The following is a 23,069-nucleotide window of genomic DNA, read 5'->3' as shown; positions in this document are numbered from 1 at the left end:
AAACTTGAATTCCATTTTCTCTCTCAGTTCCTTTAGAATCTCAGCTAAAAATTGGCAATGTAAATAATATCTGAATAAGTACCAAACTTCAGTTTCAACTGCAAATGCATTTGCCCTATTCTATTGATACAGATCAGGGTACCTAAAATATGCCCACTACCACGGATAGAGTAATCACACAGTTACACGCACATATATTCATCATACGCTAGGGCCCATTTCACTAACATACACTCTAATACTCTACCAGCAGCAAACCTGTGGGAAGAAAACTACTAAAACACCCTGCATCTATATCTAGGCGATAGGACCAGTTTAGTGGTTATCTAACATAATATAAACAATCTATAAACAATGATCAAAAATACTCAATAATTGACAAGGAAAGAAATATTCAACACCATGTTTTAAAGTTATATTGCTTTATCTAAAATTAGTCAAAGTAAAATCAGAATAAATCATTTCTCATAGTTACCTATTCTAACTAAATGTCAGAACGGGTCAGGACCAGTCTCTCGGTAAAGTCTTTCAGGACCAGGTCCTTAGCATCAGTCCCCGGCAACGCAAGTTCACGCGGCAAAGGCGACGGAAAAGAGGGGGAAGAGCCCTCCCTAAGCTAGCAGTTTTATAATGCAAAATACAATGAAAACACACATGAATTCGACAAGTAAAACTGTATCACTGAGCAGAATGAGAAGGAAGGGATGTAACTTTGCAACATCTTGAAATCTCCGCTCAGGAAAAGTCACAATACGTAAACTACGGAACAGGAACCAAGAATTAGAAACTATTAAAGTATCCATCTTGTTCATTTCCCTCGGCAAACCGGCTTTAGCACAATGTTCTTTCAGAAGCCCTTTGTTCACCAAGGACAACTAATTTCTTTTGGAGATCCTCCAAGCTTGCTGATGTCCTCACGGAAATTTCCATACAAGGACTACGGTCAGTTGTCTTTAACCGAATTCCAGCAGGGGTCTCCCTTGTCACATCACAGATTTCGCCTGCACCACAGCTCAGCCAGGCTTCAAATTATTCTCAGTTATTTCATAAAGGCCTCCATAGGCCACAATAGACCACCTTTAATTAAAGAGACAAAATAAAGATTACTACAACATAATGATTAGACAGTGTTAACCCCACTAACACCCTTATGTGTATGCATTTATCTAGCTTTGTGACATAAAAAGCATTAATTCAGACAGCGTTTTGTGCTTAAAATAAATAGCACCCAGCAACATTTAAACATGAAAACTTGCACGTTATTGTAAATACAAAAACAGCACACGCATGCTAACCCTCGTGTAACCTTCTCTTGTGTTAGGACAAACAGGTTGATTAATAGAACGCACTTGCACAAGACAAATAATTAGTTGTTAATTATTAATAAATTAATAAAACGCATAGACATGCCAGAGCTTCAAAAGCCCCAGAATTTTCTGACAGAAAACTCTGCTCCAGCAATCCCCCCTTTGGTGATTTTATCACCAAATAAACCAAAAAAAAAAAAAAAAAATAGTGAAAATTTAGTCCCATTTTAGGAGAAAAAAATTAGTGAAAATTTAGTCCCATTTTAGGAGAAATCAGAAATGTCTTTTCCCCTTACACAACATTAAACACCAGTCACTCTTTCATCATCTCTCTTAGTCTCTAAATAAACACTCTCCCTCAATTCTTCTAATTCAATCTCTTCTGGTTCTCTTTTCGAATTTTTCGAATTCTTAATTCTCTTTTCATTTTTCAATTTCTCTTTCCCTCTCCTGTTTTTACAACACACACACACTAATCTCAGTATCAGCAAAGCAACAATTATACAAGACAAGGGAAACAATATTCTACCTATAATAGTACTACCTATTTTTGCAATAAAATCCTTAACAGCTATCATCTTATTAGCTAGTTTAGTCCATAAACTCCCAGTTTCAAGTGGTACTAAATCTTCATGCAAATCAGTAATATTTTTGATATAGACCTTCAGGTCTTTACTTTCATCAGGAATGTAAGTGCAACAATGTTGAACTTTCAAAATTCCACAAACTCCACCCTCCTTAGCCAAAAGAATATCAAGGGCAAGTCGATTTTGCATAGACATGGCACGTACGGCACTTAACTCCGTATTTACCAAAAGAAATCCTCCTGCGGTATTTGTCGATAAACGATCAACCACTGTGGACAATTTCCGAATTCCATAAGCATTTAAAGAAATTCCCACTGCTGGAATCAAAACCCCAAAAATATCACCCACTATTTCAGACCAAGTCTCTCTCTTAAAACATTTTAATAGGTTAATATCTTCTACATCACTTATTTTATCTGTATGAAAAATCTTAGGAAAAACCAAACCCACATAACATGTGCCATACCAATGGTCAGGCAACTTGTAATAAGCCTTGTTTCCACACACATAGTACACTCCTGGAAAAATTGTATCTTCTCCACCTCTGAAACCCCAACCAGTCGCAACGAAGTATGTATCATGGCACTCACTAGTCCCCACAAAATATGTATCATATTGGGATTTCCTTCTGGTAATGCATAGTTTACCCTTCTGCGGTGCATCTAGAGCCAAAGTTGGACTAGCCCCATTTCTCAACTCTTTTCCCATTTCAATGTCCCAAATAGTCTCACTCACTTCATATTTCCCTGCTTTCTCATGCATGTTCACTCTCCTTTCCTCTACCATATTCAGGAAAGCTTTCTCTTCTTCTTTCAAACTGCAAGTTAAATTATTCTTAAAAATGTAATCTAATGTTAGTCCTTTTTCTTCAATAAAAATCTCACCAAAAGTGTTAGCTTCTTTAGCTGGATTTAGCTCTTTGTTCATTGGCAAATGCCCAAAAATACTATCTCTGTTAGACATCTTATAATCTATTTTCCCTAACAAATAAAAAACACTACTTAAAATACTACAAGAAATACCATATGTAGCTGGTAAATGGTGATAAGTAACACCCTCTGAAACGGATGCAGGTAACTGCATGCAGACATAGCAACCCCTCACTTCCATTGTCTTCACATATTCATATAACAGTTTAGAAAAAACATTACCAGAAAAATTGTTAATTGACCTATCTTTGTGTATGTAACTATTTCTAATTGGAACTACTTTTTGTGAATTCTTCTCTATATTAGTCATATTTTCTGTGTCCATCCCAAATTCAACCTTAAAAGTAACTAATAAAACTAAAACACCCCATAGAAGCATTAATATTCCAGTACAACAGCAGCACATCTTGCACCACCTTTTAAAGAAGGCACATCTATTTTGATTATTCTCTATGTTAGCCATTCTGCTTTAACTTCTACTACTCCACTACTGAAATTAGAACTCTTCAAATCTCCAACGTTTATTCCAAACTCTTCAGCTTCTTCCAAGATCTTTCTGTTCACTCAGTCCAAGTGAATCCTTCTTTTACTCAGTTTGGATATTCATCATTTTTCACTCCAATTTCTTCAACATCAAATTGTATCAGATCTCCAACATTCAAATCCTCAGTATCTGACTCTTCTCCAATGTCAGTCAAGAGTACTTTCAGTATTTCACCAGTATCTTCCTCAACCACTTCTCTCAAGACCACTTCCGGATTATCTTGAGTCACTGTTTCTTCTTTTCCTTCTTCAGACAGTGTCACATAAGACCATTCCGGTGATCTGTACTCTTGGTTGGGTCTTTTAACTCTTTTTATTTCTACTGGCTCTTTTGTTTTCTTTGATTCTTCTTCTTCAGCTTTTGAAGTTTGACTGGATACCTCATTCACTTGTTCAGCTTCCGATGTATTTGCTCTTATTATCCTGTATCTCAGTCTTTTCACTCTGTTGTTAGGCCAACGATCTCCTTTTACGACCTTCTTCGGCTTCACTTTTTTAACACCCTTTCCTCCAATCGAAGTTCTCTTTCTCAGAACTCGACCTTCTGTTTGTTCATTCTCATCATCCGATTCTGTTTCAATTGCCTCTTGCTTTCGTTTCTTAGCAGTTTTCTTTTCTTCCACAGATTCTTTCACCACTGTTTGAGACTTCCCTACTTCTGTCCCTCCTCGGGTCTCCGACACGCAATCTTCTTGCTGTCTACTTATCCCTTCACCTAGCTCCTCATCAATGTTCCCTACACCTCCTCGGGGGTCTTCCGCAATCTGTCCCTCTCTATCTTTTTCTGACCCTGTTTCTTCAAGAATAATCTCAAGTGGTTCTTCAATTTCCTCCTCTTCCGATTCAGGAGTAGTCTCTGTGTGTTTTCTTTTTTCTTTTCTTTTTCCTCCACTGCTACTCGAAACTTCAGGCTCTTTTACAGAATCTGATCTTCCCTCTGATACTCGCAGTGAATCTCTTGAAGCTCTCTCTGCTTCTTTTCTCACTGATTCCGTATCTTCAGGATCTTCACCATCACTGGAATCTGACTCTTCATAATACTCTTCACCAGTTCCCTCTCTCGGGCTTGGAATTCTCAGAGTATGACTTGCATGTACCCAGTGTCTTACTCCAGCACACTTTACTGCAGTCGTTGTAGTCAGAATAACTTGTCTCGGCCTTCCCCACCTTGGAATCAAGCAATTTCTTCGTCTGTGCACCTTAATCCTCACCCAGTCTCCTGGACTCAGATCATGGGCTTGCTTCTTCTCAAGTGTGGTAGCTTCTTCTCCAACCTGGTGAAACACAGAATGAACTGCGTCAGCCAGGCCTTTACAGTAATCCAAAATCATGTCATCAGTTATTGTCATCAATTTATTCACAGGCACGAATGCATGGCGCATTGCACGTCCCATAATGATTTCATGCGGACTCAATCCTGTAGTTCTATCTGGAGTAGATCTCATAGTCATCAAGACTAGAGGCAGAACATCTGGCCATTTCATGCCAGTGGCTAAGCACATTTTTCCAATTCTGTTTTTGATTGTGCCATTAATCTGCTCAACCACACCAGAAGCCTCTGGTCGGTATGCACAATGTAGCTTCTGCTGTATTTTTAATGCTTCACAAATCAAACCAATGAGTTCATTTTGAAAGTGTCTACCTCTGTCAGATTCAACTGTAACTGGAAACCCAAACCTAGGAATCAACTCCCTCAACAGTAATTTTGCCACTGTCAATCCATCATTCCTTCTTGTCGGGTAAGCTTCCACCCACCTTGAAAATAAACAGACTACCACTAGGACATACCTCAGTCTATTCACCTGGGGCATTTCAATGAAATCAATTTGCATTCTTGTGAAAGGACCTCCTTCTCTGCCAATTGTCCCTAAACTCACCACTGTCTTTTTCCCAGTGTTAAATTGCTGACAAATCAAACATCTTTGACAGATGCTTTCCGCAATTGTCCTAAACTTTGCATTGTACCAGGTCTGTTTAAAGGACCTAATCATCGCATCCCTCCCCAGATGTCCCTGGCCATGATACATCCTTGCCATTGACGACAAAATTGAGTTTGGCATCACTGGTCTGCCATCTCTGTAGACCCAAACATGGTCTGTTTCTCTTGGAGCACATCCTGCCTTAACCCAATCTTGTTTCTCTTCTTCTCCTGCCTCATCTTGTAATTGTTTCACTTCATCCCACGTTTCTAGGACATTAGTAAACATCACAGAAGGGAAAGACATTTCTTTCTTTTCTCTTTCCCTGTTAATTGATTGATTTAATTTCGCGCAATACTGTGCCACATCGTTAGCATACCTGTTGCCAACAGTGATAAAATCCTCTCCTGAAATATGTGCTGCACATTTTACAACTGCTAACTCCTTAGGCAGCTGTATCGCCTCAAGCAATTTTCCAATCAGCTCAGCATTCTTTATCGGAGTTCCACTCGATGTCAAGAAACCTCTTTGTAGCCACAGTTGGCCAAAATCATGCACCACTCCAAATCCATACTGACTATCAGTCAACACAGTTGTTTTCAAATCTTTCCCAATCTCACAAGCTCTTGTCAATGCCACTAATTCAGCAACTTGCGCAGATTTTACTCCTTTCAATGGTGATGCTTCCATAACTTCTGAAACTTTGCACACTGCATATGCTGCACATAGCACACCATTATCATTTCTCAGACATGATCCATCCACAAACAACACATGATCATTCTCTGGCAAGGGAACATCCTTGATATCTGGTCTTGGTTTCGTGCAGTACTCAAGCACATCCAAACAATCATGATCATCTTCCATCTTTATACCCACATTCTCAATATCCGGCAAAAGTGTTGCTGGATTCACATTCATACATCTCTCAAGAGTCACATTTGATGCTCCCAGAATCACCTTTTCATACTTAGTCAACCGACTATTTGACATATGCTGAGTTCTGCTTCTTGTCAAAAGAATTGCCACATTGTGAGGTACGAATACCCTTACAGGATACCCCATTATGATTCCCTCACTCTGTTCCAGGCTTCTGCATGTTGCAGCCACAGATTTTAGACAACCTGGTAAACCCACAGCTACAGGGTCAAGTGTCGATGAGAAGTACGCAATAGGCCTTCTCAATTGTCCATGTTTCTGGATTAACACCGAAAGTGCACATCCATTTCTCTCACTGCAGTACAGTTCAAATTCTTTTTCATAGTCTGGCATACCCAGAGCTGGAGCTTCACACATTTTTGTTTTAAGCTCTTCAAATGCTGCCAATTGTTCTGCATCCAGATCCAATGGATCTGTCATGTCACTTTTTGTCAATTTAATCAATGGCTTTGCTATCAGAGAAAAATTAATTATCCACTGACGACAATATCCCACCATACCCAGGAACATTCTCACTTCTCTCTGGGTTTTTGGAGCTTTCATTTCTCTGATTATTTTGATCCTGTCAGTAGTCACTTTTCTCAGACCCTTCTCAATATTATGTCCAAGATAATGCACCTCTTTCTTGCAAAACTGTAATTTGGCTGGGGATACCTTTAACCCTCCATCTGCTAGATGATTCAGTAAAGCTATGGTATCCACTTCACAAGCTTCACGTGTCTTTGATGCCACAAGTAGGTCATCAATGTATTGCACTAGCACTGAGCTTTCAGGCATGATCAGACTTTCCAACGATTTTTTCAATAACTGATTGAATATCGAAGGACTCTCCGTATACCCCTGTGGGATACGACACCATGCTAAAATGCGCTGGCCAAACCTAAATGCAAAAATCGGCTGGCTGTCATGATGCAATGGAATTGAAAAGAATGCATGACACAAATCAATCACTGTATACCACTCAGCGTCATGTGGAATTTGATACAGAATCACTGATGGATTTGGCACGATGGGACAACATGCCACCACAATCTGATTAATTTTTCTCAGGTCCTGCACGATCCTGAACTTGCCATTAGGCTTTTTCAGTCCCATTATCGGTGAATTACACGGACTACTCAGTAGTTCTCTTAGGACTCCTTGCTGAATCATTTTCTCAATTATAGGAGTTATCCCTTCAATTATCTCTGGTGTCATTTTGTACTGAGGAATGTTAGGATATGCAATTCCCTCTTTCACTGCAATTTTCACTGGATCTACATTATTCATCAATCCCACATCCTCTCCTGTAAAATCCCAAACTGCTCTTTTCACTGTGTCTCTCAGCACCTGAGGCAGATCCTCCGGATTGAACACTGGAAATGCACCAATTAATTCATTTTCTCTATTTTCTAGAGTCATGCGGTAGAAAACATCATCATCTGGTGTCTCAAAAGCTATTCCATCTGGTGTACAGAAAATCGTGCAGTTCATCTTACATAATAAGTCCCTACCTAACAGGTTCACTGGACTCGTGTCACAGACAATAAATCTGTGCATGTCTGAAAATTTCCCTATCTGTACTTTCACTGGTTCAGTAAGACGTGTTCTGATTTGTGTATTCGCTACACCAACTACTTGGATTGCTTCATCCGAGAGAGGAAGATTTCTAACATCTGTTGACCTGACAGTTGATCTTGTCGCACCTGTGTCTACTAAAAAAGTAACACTCTCTTCATTTATTTTCCCATCCACAAATGGTCCTGCCTGGTCTATTTCTAGAGTTGCACCAAGTATGCACTCTTCTTCCTCTCCTCGGCACCGTCAATAATCACCTTCAGACTCACTCCCTTCACTCTTTAACAAGTACTGCTGTACCTTGTTAGTACGTCTTGGTTTGTTTACCTGCTCATCATTGAAGAATCCCGAATCCTGACTGTACTTTTGTACCCCTCTATTCTGCGGTAAAGGTGGTTTTGGCTCTTGACTTTGCTGCTGTCTCACAACTTTCTGCTGTTGTTGCTGTTGCTGCTGGTTATTCCCTTCATTCTGCACCTGTTGATTTAAGGATTTACCCTCATTTAATGGTGGATTAGGACATTCAGATCTCCAGTGTCCCAGTTGGCCACAGTTGTGACACGGGAACTTTTTCTTTGCTTCCTCAAGACTTCCCCTTCCTTTTCCTGCAAACCTTGGTCTATTCCCTGTATTATTTCCTTGATTATTTGCCTGTTCCACTAACTGTGCTTCCTGTCTTTCTGCAACTTTCACTTGTGCCCACATTGCTTTTTCTTTCAACTTTCTTTGTTTTGCTTCAATTTCATCACTGAAATATTTTGCATGTCTCAGAATCTCATCTACTTTCTTACTCTGCCAATCCACTGTGTGTTCACGAATTCTCTCACCAATTTCAGGTCTAAGACCATATACAAATCGGTATACAAAATGACTCAAATCCTTGTCACCCAGGTGTTCATCTCCACTGAATTGTTTAAAAGCCAGTATCAGCCTTTCGTAAAAAGCATGAACTGATTCTTTTGCTTCCTGTTGTGTTCGATCTATCTTAACCCAGTCTGTCTCTTTTGGAGGAACTTTACTCTTCAGGTATACCATCACCTGATCATACTTCCTCATTACTTCTGGATCTGGTGCCCCTGTTCTTGGATCTCTTGGATATTCCTCACTAGGCCAACTCACAACTATTTTACACTCAGTCCACAAGTCTGCTGGAACAATTATATCAAACAGACTATTCAGGTCAACCCACAGCACTTTTGACAATTTCACAAACCTGTCTACCTGCCTATACCACTCGACGGGCTTTTCTCTCAATCGAGGGAAATCATTCGTAAATGATAAAATATCCTGTCTGGTCCATGGAACATGTACATACCCTCCTCCAGGTATTTCTCTCATAGGATAATTCTCCACTGGTTTCTCTTTTTCTCTCACTGGAAATGCTGCTGAAACAGTTGTTCTATCCTCAGATTCCTCTCTCTTTTTATACCACCTATCCTTCCACTTTTCTACATCACCCCATCTACGCAGTAATGCCACCATTTCTTTAATCTGTCCTGTTCTACCAGAAGTATTCAAATTTTCAATGTCTTTCTCAGTGAAATCCATCCTGTACGTTTTCTGCGAAGCCTTTACTCTATCAATGTCAACCCCTTGCTCATTTGCTATCGCTCTCAGTCTATCATGTGTATTTTTTGCTCTCCATGTTATGCTCTTGCACATGAACAATAATTCACCATCATGATGACTTTTCAGGATTTCTGTCGGAATTGTTCCTGTCACAAGCTCTTCTAATTCTATACGTAATTTAACCACATCAATAACTTGTGCATCTTTATCCTTTTTCTGAAGAACTTTCATCCAATCGTTTAAATCGTCCACTGTTATTTCTGCTGTTTTTCTTACTGGAACCACTTTTTTCTGCGGTTCTAAAATCGGCATTCCTGAACAACTAGGTTCACTAACATCCATTAATTCACTACATGTATCATGTCTGGTTTGTCTCAGGTCATTTCTCCCTGTCCTTTTATCCGAATCTCCTGAAGAACCAGCTGAATTTGTCAAATCATTCCAAACATATGGAATCACCAGTCCATTCTCACCTGTCTTCTGCTTGTCAAATACAGGCATAACCGGACCTATAGTTACAGGTACCGTAACAGCTTCCAGATTCATCGTTAATTCTTTAATTTTCTCAGTCAGCTCTGTTGTTGTCTTTGCTAATTGTCTGGCTCTGGCATTTTCCTCACTACCTCGATTCTCTCTCTCTCTGAAAGAACTACTACTTCCTGATTCAGGTGTCATTTTTTCTTTCTCAACTGTATCTCTTATCGGAGAAACAACTGGTGTACTCTCATCTGGTTCTGATCTATATGGAGGTGGTCTTTTGTAAATCATGTCATTTAAAACCTCATCTTCATACTCTCCATACCTTCTCATGTCTGACTCAGAAGCTCTTTCTGTCGAAGGAGCAGAAGCTTCAACTGTTCTCATTGGATATAATCCCTCTGACATACAAGCATCTCGCCATCTTTTCATTCCATCTTGATGTGTTTCCCGATCATGCCTCCTCCCAAACATGTACCTGTAATACCCTCCAGACCTTTGCTTTTCTCTGTCATGAACTTCCTCTTCCCATTCCACTAAAGCCTCGAACTGTGTAGGTCTCGGCTTCGGGTCTAAACATAACATCTTTTCCCGTAAATTTCTCAACACGGCCAGATTAAATGAACCATGTTCTGGGAATGCTAGAATACCATCTTCTTTAGTATACCTAACCCAATTCTGCAACCATATACAGGTATGTAATCCATATTTCGCAACCATGAAGGATGCAGGTGTTTTCGCTGGAGGTAGCAACTCACCCTCTCTTGTCTTAACCTCTTTATCCTTACTAAACCACTTCTTAACTTTTCCAAAGAAGGTTTTCTTCTTTTTCTCTTCTTGGTAATACATTTTAACGCTTACCAAACTCTCTACTCTTTCTGTATGGAGCGTCTACGTCACTAAACAGTTCTTCCAATCCCTGCGCGACTCACACTAACGCACCAATCTTAGCGCGAACCCTATTCTGAGTTACTATCCAATCAGTGCGCGAACCTTCTGACGTCAGTAGCCGCTGCAGTCTCTGTCTCCTGTCTCTGTCACTGGTCTACCCCTCCTTTACAAAAACTCTCAGTAGACTTCGTGTGTCAAAATTTCTACAAAATCTATTAGTTACAACATAAAAACATCTCCATTGTCTGCTTCGCTAACCACAGAATAGTAAAAGAGTGTCTATTTCTCAAGAATCAACAACTTTACATACATCTCATAACTGTTTCCTCTAGGACGTATCCAAAAGAGTCTTACAATCAATAAATGTATATGCATTCACGCACATTCATACGAGAAAAATATAGCACATACACACAAAATCCTGCTTCTTGAGAACAGCGCACAATCTGCCTCTGTACAGAATTATAACTCACAACAACTAAGCAGCTTACCTTCGCCCAGTTCTGCAAACAAGCTCAGAGAATACCTATTACTCCTCCCGCAATAAGCTTTAACGGCAATCCTTACGGATCCCTGGGACTTAAGACCAGAGTTTCACAGATAACCTTCACTACGATACACACTCCTTATATACCAGAAATGTCTAAATAGTAACATACAATGTCACTGATTCCGAACCCAGACAATGTGAACGCGCAACTTCAATTGTCACACGTAATTCCTTACAATCCCGCCTTTCCCGAGAGCAGCATATACACCTTCCTCTGCCCTACTACGGAACTGCTTCCAGCTTCCAAGTTCCAGAAGCACTACATATAACTCAACATTACGACTCCAACATATAGTATTAGTACATATACCAAAAACATCAAAATAAATCAAAAATCAATAAGCTAATTTACAAGCAATCTTATCTTATCAGATCAAGACAACCATCTAAACCATCCTCTGCTACCAGAGAAATTGATACAGATCAGGGTACCTAAAATATGCCCACTACCACGGATAGAGTAATCACACAGTTACACGCACATATATTCATCATACGCTAGGGCCCATTTCACTAACATACACTCTAATACTCTACCAGCAGCAAACCTGTGGGAAGAAAACTTCTAAAACACCCTAGGCGATAGGACCAGTTTAGTGGTTATCTAACATAATATAAACAATCTATAAACAATGATCAAAAATACTCAATAATTGACAAGGAAAGAAATATTCAACACCATGTTTTAAAGTTATATTGCTTTATCTAAAATTAGTCAAAGTAAAATCAGAATAAATCATTTCTCATAGTTACCTATTCTAACTAAATGTCAGAACGGGTCAGGACCAGTCTCTCGGTAAAGTCTTTCAGGACCAGGTCCTTAGCATCAGTCCTCGGCAACGCAAGTTTACGCGGCAAAGGCGACGGAAAAGAGTGGGAAGAGCCCTCCCTAAGCTAGCAGTTTTATAATGCAAAATACAATGAAAACACACATGAATTCGACAAGTAAAACTGTATCACTGAGCAGAATGAGAAGGAAGGGATGTAACTTTGCAACATCTTGAAATCTCCGCTCAGGAAAAGTCACAATACGTAAACTACGGAACAGGAACCAAGAATTAGAAACTATTAAAGTATCCATCTTGTTCATTTCCCTCGGCAAACCGGCTTTAGCACAATGTTCTTTCAGAAGCCCTTTGTTCACCAAGGACAACTCATTTCTTTTGGAGATCCTCCAAGCTTGCTGATGTCCTCACGGAAATTTCCATACAAGGACTACGGTCAGTTGTCTTTAACCGAATTCCAGCAGGGGTCTCCCTTGTCACATCACAGATTTCGCCTGCACCACAGCTCAGCCAGGCTTCAAATTATTCTCAGTTATTTCATAAAGGCCTCCATAGGCCACAATAGACCACCTTTAATTAAAGAGACAAAATAAAGATTACTACAACATAATGATTAGACAGTGTTAACCCCACTAACACCCTTATGTGTATGCATTTATCTAGCTTTGTGACATAAAAAGCATTAATTCAGACAGCGTTTTGTGCTTAAAATAAATAGCACCCAGCAACATTTAAACATGAAAACTTGCACGTTATTGTAAATACAAAAACAGCACACGCATGCTAACCCTCGTGTAACCTTCTCTTGTGTTAGGACAAACAGGTTGATTAATAGAACGCACTTGCACAAGACAAATAATTAGTTGTTAATTATTAATAAATTAATAAAACGCATAGACATGCCAGAGCTTCAAAAGCCCCAGAATTTTCTGACAGAAAACTCTGCTCCAGCACTATCTTTAACGTTAATGTAATATTCTTCTAGCACTCGTGGTGTTTTATATTTCTTTTGTGGGGTACTTTAAAAATCTTTTTTATGAAAGAAATGGGTTACATTAAGTCTTGTGATGTTTTAGGTTTCCAATAAGGAGGTTTTAAATTTTATATCACGTCATTTTCAGATGCTTCATTCAAGAGATGTTTCCACTATAGAATGCAGAGCAAGGGCAAAAATACAAGTGATAGAGCGAGTGAGTGAGAAGGAGTGTTGTGGAAGGAGAGAATGAAACAAAGACAGAGTGAGTGAACGGCAGGGAGGCATAGAAGAGGAGTCTAGTAGTGAAGGAGACCTGCTTTTCCCTGCTCTTGACCTCCCACCCATCCCCAAACAACCACAAACATACCTTCTGTGCAAAGTTGGTATGCAGAATTTCACGCCTCAGCAAGTGAGGGTGAGTCCCAGGCCAGGGGCTAAAGAGCAAAAGAGTGCCTGTGCTCAGACTTTCCCTGCTAGGGATAGTTTATCTGGAACAAGGCCTACTCTCTTGTATCCAGCAAGGATCTAGAAATCCTGCATGAATCTGCAAGGCACATTGGCAGCATAAATTTGCATAAACTGCCCCACCTATTGCCTTCCTACTTCCTGTGCTGTAGTTGTTTGTGTAGAGAGAGAGGTCTCAGGCAAGGAAATGTTGTGAGTCGGATACAGGACCCTAAATAGCTGGTGAGAGGTATGTGGTGTTCTAAAAGCATGAAAACTGTATACCTGTGAAATAAAGTGCTTTCGTATGTGTTCTTCTGTGTTTATTGTCCTGTGCATAAAGTTGCACCTTGTGTTTGAAGGTTTAAATTATTTCAGGCTTGCATGGAGGTAGACGTTTCTGAGTAACTTTTATTCATTTCTTAAAAGCCTATACTGTCAGGATGGCCGAGAGGTCTAAGGTGCTGTGTTTAGGCCACAGTCTCCTTTGGAGGCGTGGGTTCGAATCCCACTTCTGACATGCCTTTTGGAGATTTAATCTCCTTTATCAGGTTAACATCTGATGGAAGTTGCATCTGTTGGTCTTCACCTGGCACGTTATTCCGTTCTCCTCTTGTCAAGAGAGATGGGGTTTCTCATATATTTAGGTTCTATAACGTCTTGCTGACAAAGTGCAATCCTTACCAAATGAGCATAGGACCCATGTAAGAGGTCATCTGGAAGAGTCATGCTCTTGTATGCCCTGGCCAGACGGGCCCTGCAAATTTGGAAGAATGCCATGCATCTGGTAGACAACTGGACTCCAGCACACTTACAGCAATTTCCTTAGGGCTTTGATCAGGGGCTGCTTAAATTTGCATACTCCACCCTATGTTGTGACTTTGAGATCCCTTGTTGAAATTGCTTTAGCCAGCCAAGTGGTGGCTATTGTCTCAATTTCAAAGCAGCTTTGAGCCGTTCAAGTGGCTGGTGAATAGCACTTTCTCTTTGTTCGCCTCAAAGTTCTAAAGAGTTCTCCATAGGTCCTGCTCTGTGCAGATTGTTCAAAGATCTGTTGGAAGTGCATATATTAGGATAAATAAATTGAGGGCATTCCTTTTCAGTACCTCACCTGCATGGCTGTCTGGCCTCTGGAAGATACTGGGAAAGCAAGTCAGGATGGCCCAGTGGTCTAAGGCGCTGCGTTCAGGTCGCAGTCTCCTCTGGAGGCGTGGTTTCAAATCCCACTTCTGACAGTCCTGTGTTTACTCTAATTTTTTTCTTGAGAAATATGATCATTTCCCTCGCAGTGGCTTATAGGATTGTCTTCTTGGAAGAGTGCAGTGAGTTTTTTTCTTGCTCTAGCCACTATTGGCCTAAGCTCTGTGCATTTTTTGGTTCCTAATATCTTTCTCACCCTTTAGATCAAAAAGCAGCATGGGGTCAGGATGGCCGAGTGGTCTAAGGCGCTGCGTTAAGGCCGCAGTCTCTCCTGGAGGCGTGGGTTCGAATCCCACTTCTGACAAAACTTGAATTCCATTTTCTTTTTCAGTTCCTTTAGAATCTCAGCTAAAAATTGGCAATGTAAATAATATCTGAATAAGTACCAAACTTCAGTTTCAACTGCAAATGCATTTGCCCTATTCTATCTTTAACGTTAATGTAATATTCTTTTAGCACTCCTGGTGTTTTATATTTCTTTTGTGGGGTACTTTAAAAATCTTTTTTATGAAAGAAATGGGTTACATTCAGTCTTGTGATGTTTTAGGTTTCCAATAAGGAGGTTTTAAATTTTATGTCACGTCATTTTCAGATGCTTCATTCAAGAGATGTTTCCACTATAGAATGCAGAGCAAGGGCAAAAATACAAGTGAAAGAGCGAGTGAGTGAGAAGGAGTGTTGTGGAAGGAGAGAATGAAACAAAGACAGAGTGAGTGAATGGCAGGGAGGCATAGAAGAGGAGTCTAGTAGTGAAGGAGACCTGCTTTTCCCTGCTCTTGACCTCCCACCCATCCCCAAACAACCACAAACATACCTTCTGTGCAAAGTGGGTATGCAGAATTTCACGCCTCAGCAAGTGAGGGTGAGTCCCAGGCCAGGGGCTAAAGAGCAAAAGAGTGCCTGTGCTCAGACTTTCCCTGCTAGGGATAGTTTATCTGGAACAAGGCCTACTCTCTTGAATCCAGCAAGGATCTAGAAATCCTGCATGAATCTGCAAGGCACATTGGCAGCATAAATTTGCATAAACTGCCCCACCTATTGCCTTCCTACTTCCTGTGCATTAGTTGTTTGTGTAGAGAGAGAGGTCGCAGGCAAGGAAATGTTGTGAGTCGGATACAGGACCCTAAATAGCTGGTGAGAGGTATGTGGTGTTCTAAAAGCATGAAAACTGTATACCTGTGAAATAAAGTGCTTTCGTATGTGTTCTTCTGTGTTTATTGTCCTGTGCATAAAGTTGCACCTTGTGTTTGAAGGTTTAAATTATTTCAGGCTTGCATGGAGGTAGACGTTTCTGAGTAACTTTTATTCATTTCTTAAAAGCCTATACTGTCAGGATGGCCGAGAGGTCTAAGGCACTGTGTTTAGGCCACAGTCTCCTTTGGAGGCGTGGGTTCGAATCCCACTTCTGACATGCCTTTTGGAGATTTAATCTCCTTTATCAGGTTAACATCTGATGGAAGTTGCATCTGTTGGTCTTCACCTGGCACGTTATTCCGTTATCCTCTTGTCAAGAGAGATGTGGTTTCTCATATATTTAGGTTCTATAACGTCTTGCTGACAAAGCTCAATCCTTACCAAATGAGCATAGGACCCATGTAAGAGGTCATCTGGAAGAGTCATGCTCTTGTATGCCCTGGCCAGACGGGCCCTGCAAATTTGGAAGAATGCCATGCATCTGGTAGACAACTGGACTCCAGCACACTTACAGCAATTTCCTTAGGGCTTTGATCAGGGGCTGCTTAAATTTGCATACTCCACCCTATGTTGTGACTTTGAGATCCCTTGTTGAAATTGCTTTAGCCAGCCAAGAGGTGGCTATTGTCTCAATTTCAAAGCAGCTTTGAGACGTTCAAGTGGCTGGTGAATAGCACTTTCTCTTTGTTCGCCTCAAAGTTCTAAAGAGTTCTCCATAGGTCCTGCTCTGTACAGATTGTTCAAAGATCTGTTGGAAGTGCATATACTAGGATAAATAAATTGAGGACATTCCTTTTCAGTACCTCACCTGCATGGCTGTCTGGCCTCTGGAAGATGCTGGGAAAGCAAGTCAGGATGGCCGAGTGGTCTAAGGCGCTGCGTTCAGGTCGCAGTCTCCTCTGGAGGCGTGGGTTCAAATCCCACTTCTGACAGTCCTGTGTTTACTCTACTTTTTTTCTTGAGAAATATGATCATTTCCCTCACAGTGGCTTATAGGATTGTCTTCTTGGAAGAGTGCAGTGAGTTTTTTTCTTGCTCTAGCCACTATTGGCCTAAGCTCTGTGCATTTTTTGGTTCCTAATATCTTTCTCACCCTTTAGATGAAAAAGCAGCATGGGGTCAGAATGGCCGAGTGGTCTAATGCGCTGCGTTAAGGCCGCAGTCTCTCCTGGAGGCGCGGGTTCGAATACCACTTCTGACAAAACTTGAATTCCATTTTCTTTTTCAGTTCCTTTAGAATCTCAGCTAAAAATTGGCAATGTAAATAATATCTGAATAAGTACCAAACTTCAGTTTCAACTGCAAATGCATTTGCCCTATTCTATCTTTAACGTTAATGTAATATTCTTCTAGCACTCGTGGTGTTTTATATTTGTTTTGTGGGGGACTTTAAAAATCTTTTTTATGAAAGAAATGGGTTACATTAAGTCTTGTGATGTTTTAGGTTTCCAATAAGGAGGTTTTAAATTTTATGTCTGGTCATTTTCAGATGCTTCATTCAAGAGATGTTTCCACTATAGAATGCAGAGCAAGGGCAAAAATACAAGTGATATAGCGAGTGAGTGAGAAGGAGTGTTGTGGAAGGAGAGAATGAAACAAAGACAGAGTGAGTGAATGGCAGGGAGGCATAGAAGAGAAGTCTAGTAGTGAAGGAGACCTGCTTTTCCCTGCTCTTGACCTCCCACCCATCCCCAAACAACCACAAACATACCTTCTGTGCAAAGTTGGTATGCAGAATTTCACGCCTCAGCAAGTGAGGGTGAGTCCCAGGCCAGGGGCTAAAGAGCAAAAGAGTGCCTGTGCTCAGACTTTCCCTGCTAGGGATAGTTTATCTGGAACAAGGCCTACTCTCTTGTATCCAGCAAGGATCTAGAAATCCTGCATGAATCTGCAAGGCACATTGGCAGCTTAAATTTGCATAAACTGCCCCACCTATTGCCTTCCTACTTCCTGTGCTGTAGTTGTTTGTGTAGAGAGAGAGGTCGCAGGCAAGGAAATGTTGTGAGTCGGATACAGGACCCTAAATAGCTGGTGAGAGGTATGTGGTGTTCTAAAAGCATGAAAACTGTATACCTGTGAAATAAAGTGCTTTCGTATGTGTTCTTCTGTGTTTATTGTCCTGTGCATAAAGTTGCACCTTGTGTTTGAAGGTTTAAATTATTTCAGGCTTGCATGGAGGTAGACGTTTCTGAGTAACTTTTATTCATTTCTTAAAAGCATATACTGTCAGGATGGCCGAGAGGTCTAAGGCGCTGTGTTTAGGCCACAGTCTCCTTTGGAGGCGTGGGTTCGAGTTCCACTTCTGACATGCCTTTTGGAGATTTAATCTCCTTTATCAGGTTAACATCTGATGGAAGTTGCATCTGTTGGTCTTCACTTGGCACGTTATTCCGTTCTCCTCTTGTCAAGAGAGATGGGGTTTCTCATATATTTAGGTTCTATAACGTCTTGCTGACAAAGCGCAATCCTTACCAAATGAGCATAGGACCCATGTAAGAGGTCATCTGGAAGAGTCATGCTCTTGTATGCCCTGGCCAGACGGGCCCTGCAAATTTGGAAGAATGCCATTCATCTGGTAGACAACTGGACTCCAGCACACTTACAGCAATTTCCTCAGGGCTTTGATCAGGGGCTGCTTAAATTTGCATACTCCACCCTATGTTGTGACTTTGAGATCCCTTGTTGAAATTGCTTTAGCCAGCCAAGAGGTGGCTATTGTCTCAATTTCAAAGCAGCTTTGAGCCGTTCAAGTGGCTGGTGAATAGCACTTTCTCTTTGTTCGCCTCAAATTTCTAAAGAGTTCTCCATAGGTCCTGCTCTGTACAGATTGTTCAAAGATCTGTTGGAAGTGCATATAATAGGATAAATAAATTGAGGGCATTCCTTTTCAGTACCTCACCTGCATGGCAGTCTGGCCTCTGGAAGATGCTGGGAAAGCAAGTCAGGATGGCCGAGTGGTCTAAGGCGCTGCGTTCAGGTCGCAGTCTCCTCTGGAGGCGTGGGTTCAAATCCCACTTCTGACAGTCCTGTGTTTACTCTAATTTTTTTCTTGAGAAATATGATCATTTCCCTCGCAGTGGCTTATAGGATTGTCTTCTTGGAAGAGTGCAGTGAGTTTTTTTCTTGCTCTAGCCACTATTGGCCTAAGCTCTGTGCATTTTTGGGTTCCTAATATCTTTCTCAACCTTTAGATCAAAAAGCAGCATGGGGTCAGGATGGCCGAGTGGTCTAAGGCGCTGCGTTAAGGCCGCAGTCTCTCGTGGAGGCGTGGGTTCGAATCCCACTTCTGACAAAACTTGAATTCCATTTTCTCTCTCAGTTCCTTTAGAATCTCAGCTAAAAATTGGCAATGTAAATAATATCTGAATAAGTACCAAACTTCAGTTTCAACTGCAAATGCATTTGCCCTATTCTATCTTTAACGTTAATGTAATATTCTTCTAGCACTCGTGGTGTTTTATATTTCTTTTGTGGGGTACTTTAAAAATCTTTTTCATGAAAGAAATGGGTTACATTAAGTCTTGTGATGTTTTAGGTTTCCAATAAGGAGGTTTTAAATTTTATGTCACGTCATTTTCAGATGCTTCATTCAAGAGATGTTTCCACTATAGAATGCAGAGCAAGGGCAAAAATACAAGTGATAGAGCGAGTGAGTGAGAAGGAGTGTTGTGGAAGGAGAGAATGAAACAAAGACAGAGTGAGTGAACGGCAGGGAGGCATAGAAGAGGAGTCTAGTAGTGAAGGAGACCTGCTTTTCCCTGCTCTTGACCTCCCACCCATCCCCAAACAACCACAAACATACCTTCTGTGCAAAGTTGGTATGCAGAATTTCACGCCTCAGCAAGTGAGGGTGAGTCCCAGGCCAGGGGCTAAAGAGCAAAAGAGTGCCTGTGCTCAGACTTTCCCTGCTAGGGATAGTTTATCTGGAACAAGGCCTACTCTCTTGTATCCAGCAAGGATCTAGAAATCCTGCATGAATCTGCAAGGCACATTGGCAGCATAAATTTGCATAAACTGCCCCACCTATTGCCTTCCTACTTCCTGTGCTGTAGTTGTTTGTGTAGAGAGAGAGGTCGCAGGCAAAGAAATGTTGTGAGTCGGATACAGGACCCTAAATAGCTGGTGAGAGGTATGTGGTGTTCTAAAAGCATGAAAACTGTATACCTGTGAAATAAAGTGCTTTCGTATGTGTTCTTCTGTGTTTATTGTCCTGTGCATAAAGTTGCACCTTGTGTTTGAAGGTTTAAATTATTTCAGGCTTGCATGGAGGTAGACGTTTCTGAGTAACTTTTATTCATTTCTTAAAAGCCTATACTGTCAGGATGGCCGAGAGGTCTAAGGTGCTGTGTTTAGGCCACAGTCTCCTTTGGAGGCGTGGGTACGAATCCCACTTCTGACATGCCTTTTGGAGATTTAATCTCCTTTATCAGGTTAACATCTGATGGAAGTTGCATCTGTTGGTCTTCACCTGGCACGTTATTCCGTTCTCCTCTTGTCAAGAGAGATGGGGTTTCTCATATATTTAGGTTCTATAACGTCTTGCTGACAAAGTGCAATCCTTACCAAATGAGCATAGGACCCATGTAAGAGGTCATCTGGAAGAGTCATGCTCTTGTATGCCCTGGCCAGACGGGCCCTGCAAATTTGGAAGAATGCCATGCATCTGGTAGACAACTGGACTCCAGCACACTTACAGCAATTTCCTTAGGGCTTTGATCAGGGGCTGCTTAAATTTGCATACTCCACCCTATGTTGTGACTTTGAGATCCCTTGTTGAAATTGCTTTAGCCAGCCAAGTGGTGGCTATTGTCTCAATTTCAAAGCAGCTTTGAGCCGTTCAAGTGGCTGGTGAATAGCACTTTCTCTTTGTTCGCCTCAAAGTTCTAAAGAGTTCTCCATAGGTCCTGCTCTGTGCAGATTGTTCAAAGATCTGTTGGAAGTGCATATAATAGGATAAATAAATTGAGGGCATTCCTTTTCAGTACCTCACCTGCATGGCTGTCTGGCCTCTGGAAGATGCTGGGAAAGCAAGTCAGGATGGCCGAGTGGTCTAAGGCGCTGCGTTCAGGTCGCAGTCTCCTCTGGAGGCGTGGTTTCAAATCCCACTTCTGACAGTCCTGTGTTTACTCTAATTTTTTTCTTGAGAAATATGATCATTTCCCTCGCAGTGGCTTATAGGATTGTCTTCTTGGAAGAGTGCAGTGAGTTTTTTTCTTGCTCTAGCCACTATTGGCCTAAGCTCTGTGCATTTTTTGGTTCCTAATATCTTTCTCACCCTTTAGATCAAAAAGCAGCATGGGGTCAGGATGGCCGAGTGGTCTAAGGCGCTGCGTTAAGGCCGCAGTCTCTCGTGGAGGCGTGGGTTCGAATCCCACTTCTGACAAAACTTGAATTCCATTTTCTCTCTCAGTTCCTTTAGAATCTCAGCTAAAAATTGGCAATGTAAATAATATCTGAATAAGTACCAAACATCAGTTTCAACTGCAAATGCATTTGCCCTATTCTATCTTTAACGTTAATGTAATATTCTTCTAGCACTCGTGGTGTTTTATATTTCTTTTGTGGGGTACTTTAAAAATCTTTTTTATGAAAGAAATGGGTTACATTAAGTCTTGTGATGTTTTAGGTTTCCAATAAGGAGGTTTTAAATTTTATGTCACGTCATTTTCAGATGCTTCATTCAAGAGATGTTTCCACTATAGAATGCAGAGCAAGGGCAAAAATACAAGTGATAAAGCGAGTGAGTGAGAAGGAGTGTTGTGGAAGGAGAGAATGAAACAAAGACAGAGTGAGTGAACGGCAGGGAGGCATAGAAGAGGAGTCTAGTAGTGAAGGAGACCTGCTTTTCCCTGCTCTTGACCTCCCACCCATCCCCAAACAACCACAAACATACCTTCTGTGCAAAGTTGGTATGCAGAATTTCACGCCTCAGCAAGTGAGGGTGAGTCCCAGGCCAGGGGCTAAAGAGCAAAAGAGTGCCTGTGCTCAGACTTTCCCTGCTAGGGATAGTTTATCTGGAACAAGGCCTACTCTCTTGTATCCAGCAAGGATCTAGAAATCCTGCATGAATCTGCAAGGCACATGGGCAGCATAAATTTGCATAAACTGCCCCACCTATTGCCTTCCTACTTCCTGTGCTGTAGTTGTTTGTGTAGAGAGAGAGGTCGCAGGCAAGGAAATGTTGTGAGTCGGATACAGGACCCTAAATAGCTGGTGAGAGGTATGTGGTGTTCTAAAAGCATGAAAACTGTATACCTGTGAAATAAAGTGCTTTCGTATGTGTTCTTCTGTGTTTATTGTCCTGTGCATAAAGTTGCACCTTGTGTTTGAAGGTTTAAATTATTTCAGGCTTGCATGGAGGTAGACGTTTCTGAGTAACTTTTATTCATTTCTTAAAAGCCTATACTGTCAGGATGGCCGAGAGGTCTAAGGTGCTGTGTTTAGGCCACAGTCTCCTTTGGAGGCGTGGGTTCGAATCCCACTTCTGACATTCCTTTTGGAGATTTAATCTCCTTTATCAGGTTAACATCTGATGGAAGTTGCATCTGTTGGTCTTCACCTGGCACGTTATTCCGTTCTCCTCTTGTCAAGAGAGATGGGGTTTCTCATATATTTAGGTTCTATAACGTCTTGCTGACAAAGTGCAATCCTTACCAAATGAGCATAGGACCCATGTAAGAGGTCATCTGGAAGAGTCATGCTCTTGTATGCCCTGGCCAGACGGGCCCTGCAAATTTGGAAGAATGCCATGCATCTGGTAGACAACTGGACTCCAGCACACTTACAGCAATTTCCTTAGGGCTTTGATCAGGGGCTGCTTAAATTTGCATACTCCACCCTATGTTGTGACTTTGAGATCCCTTGTTGAAATTGCTTTAGCCAGCCAAGTGGTGGCTATTGTCTCAATTTCAAAGCAGCTTTGAGCCGTTCAAGTGGCTGGTGAATAGCACTTTCTCTTTGTTCGCCTCAAAGTTCTAAAGAGTTCTCCATAGGTCCTGCTCTGTGCAGATTGTTCAAAGATCTGTTGGAAGTGCATATAATAGGATAAATAAATTGAGGGCATTCCTTTTCAGTACCTCACCTGCATGGCTGTCTGGCCTCTGGAAGATGCTGGGAAAGCAAGTCAGGATTGCCGAGTGGTCTAAGGCGCTGCGTTCAGGTCGCAGTCTCCTCTGGAGGCGTGGTTTCAAATCCCACTTCTG

At 41.3% G+C, this 23,069-nt stretch overlaps 8 non-coding genes across 8 annotated transcripts; all 8 read left to right on the top strand.

The window, feature by feature from the left end:
* The first annotated feature begins 13,910 nt into the window (after positions 1–13,910).
* TRNAL-UAG (transfer RNA leucine (anticodon UAG)) lies at positions 13,911–13,993 on the top strand. Its single transcript has one exon. It is a non-coding gene; the product is annotated as a tRNA-Leu (tRNA).
* A 901-nt stretch (positions 13,994–14,894) lies between these two features.
* Positions 14,895–14,977, top strand: TRNAL-AAG (transfer RNA leucine (anticodon AAG)). Its single transcript has one exon. It is a non-coding gene; the product is annotated as a tRNA-Leu (tRNA).
* A 1,024-nt stretch (positions 14,978–16,001) lies between these two features.
* On the top strand, positions 16,002–16,084 carry TRNAL-UAG (transfer RNA leucine (anticodon UAG)). Its single transcript has one exon. It is a non-coding gene; the product is annotated as a tRNA-Leu (tRNA).
* A 632-nt stretch (positions 16,085–16,716) lies between these two features.
* Positions 16,717–16,799, top strand: TRNAL-CAG (transfer RNA leucine (anticodon CAG)). The gene has a single exon. It is a non-coding gene; the product is annotated as a tRNA-Leu (tRNA).
* A 2,008-nt stretch (positions 16,800–18,807) lies between these two features.
* TRNAL-CAG (transfer RNA leucine (anticodon CAG)) lies at positions 18,808–18,890 on the top strand. The gene has a single exon. It is a non-coding gene; the product is annotated as a tRNA-Leu (tRNA).
* Positions 18,891–19,076: 186 nt separating this feature from the next.
* TRNAL-AAG (transfer RNA leucine (anticodon AAG)) lies at positions 19,077–19,159 on the top strand. Its single transcript has one exon. It is a non-coding gene; the product is annotated as a tRNA-Leu (tRNA).
* A 2,008-nt stretch (positions 19,160–21,167) lies between these two features.
* TRNAL-AAG (transfer RNA leucine (anticodon AAG)) lies at positions 21,168–21,250 on the top strand. Its single transcript has one exon. It is a non-coding gene; the product is annotated as a tRNA-Leu (tRNA).
* Positions 21,251–22,274: 1,024 nt separating this feature from the next.
* TRNAL-UAG (transfer RNA leucine (anticodon UAG)) lies at positions 22,275–22,357 on the top strand. The gene has a single exon. It is a non-coding gene; the product is annotated as a tRNA-Leu (tRNA).
* Positions 22,358–23,069: the final 712 nt, after the last annotated feature.

This window comes from Triturus cristatus, chromosome 6, assembly GCF_964204655.1.
Source record: "Triturus cristatus chromosome 6, aTriCri1.1, whole genome shotgun sequence".
Taxonomy (NCBI): Eukaryota; Metazoa; Chordata; class Amphibia; order Caudata; family Salamandridae; genus Triturus; species Triturus cristatus.
This window is presented reverse-complemented; position numbering and strand designations above follow the sequence as displayed.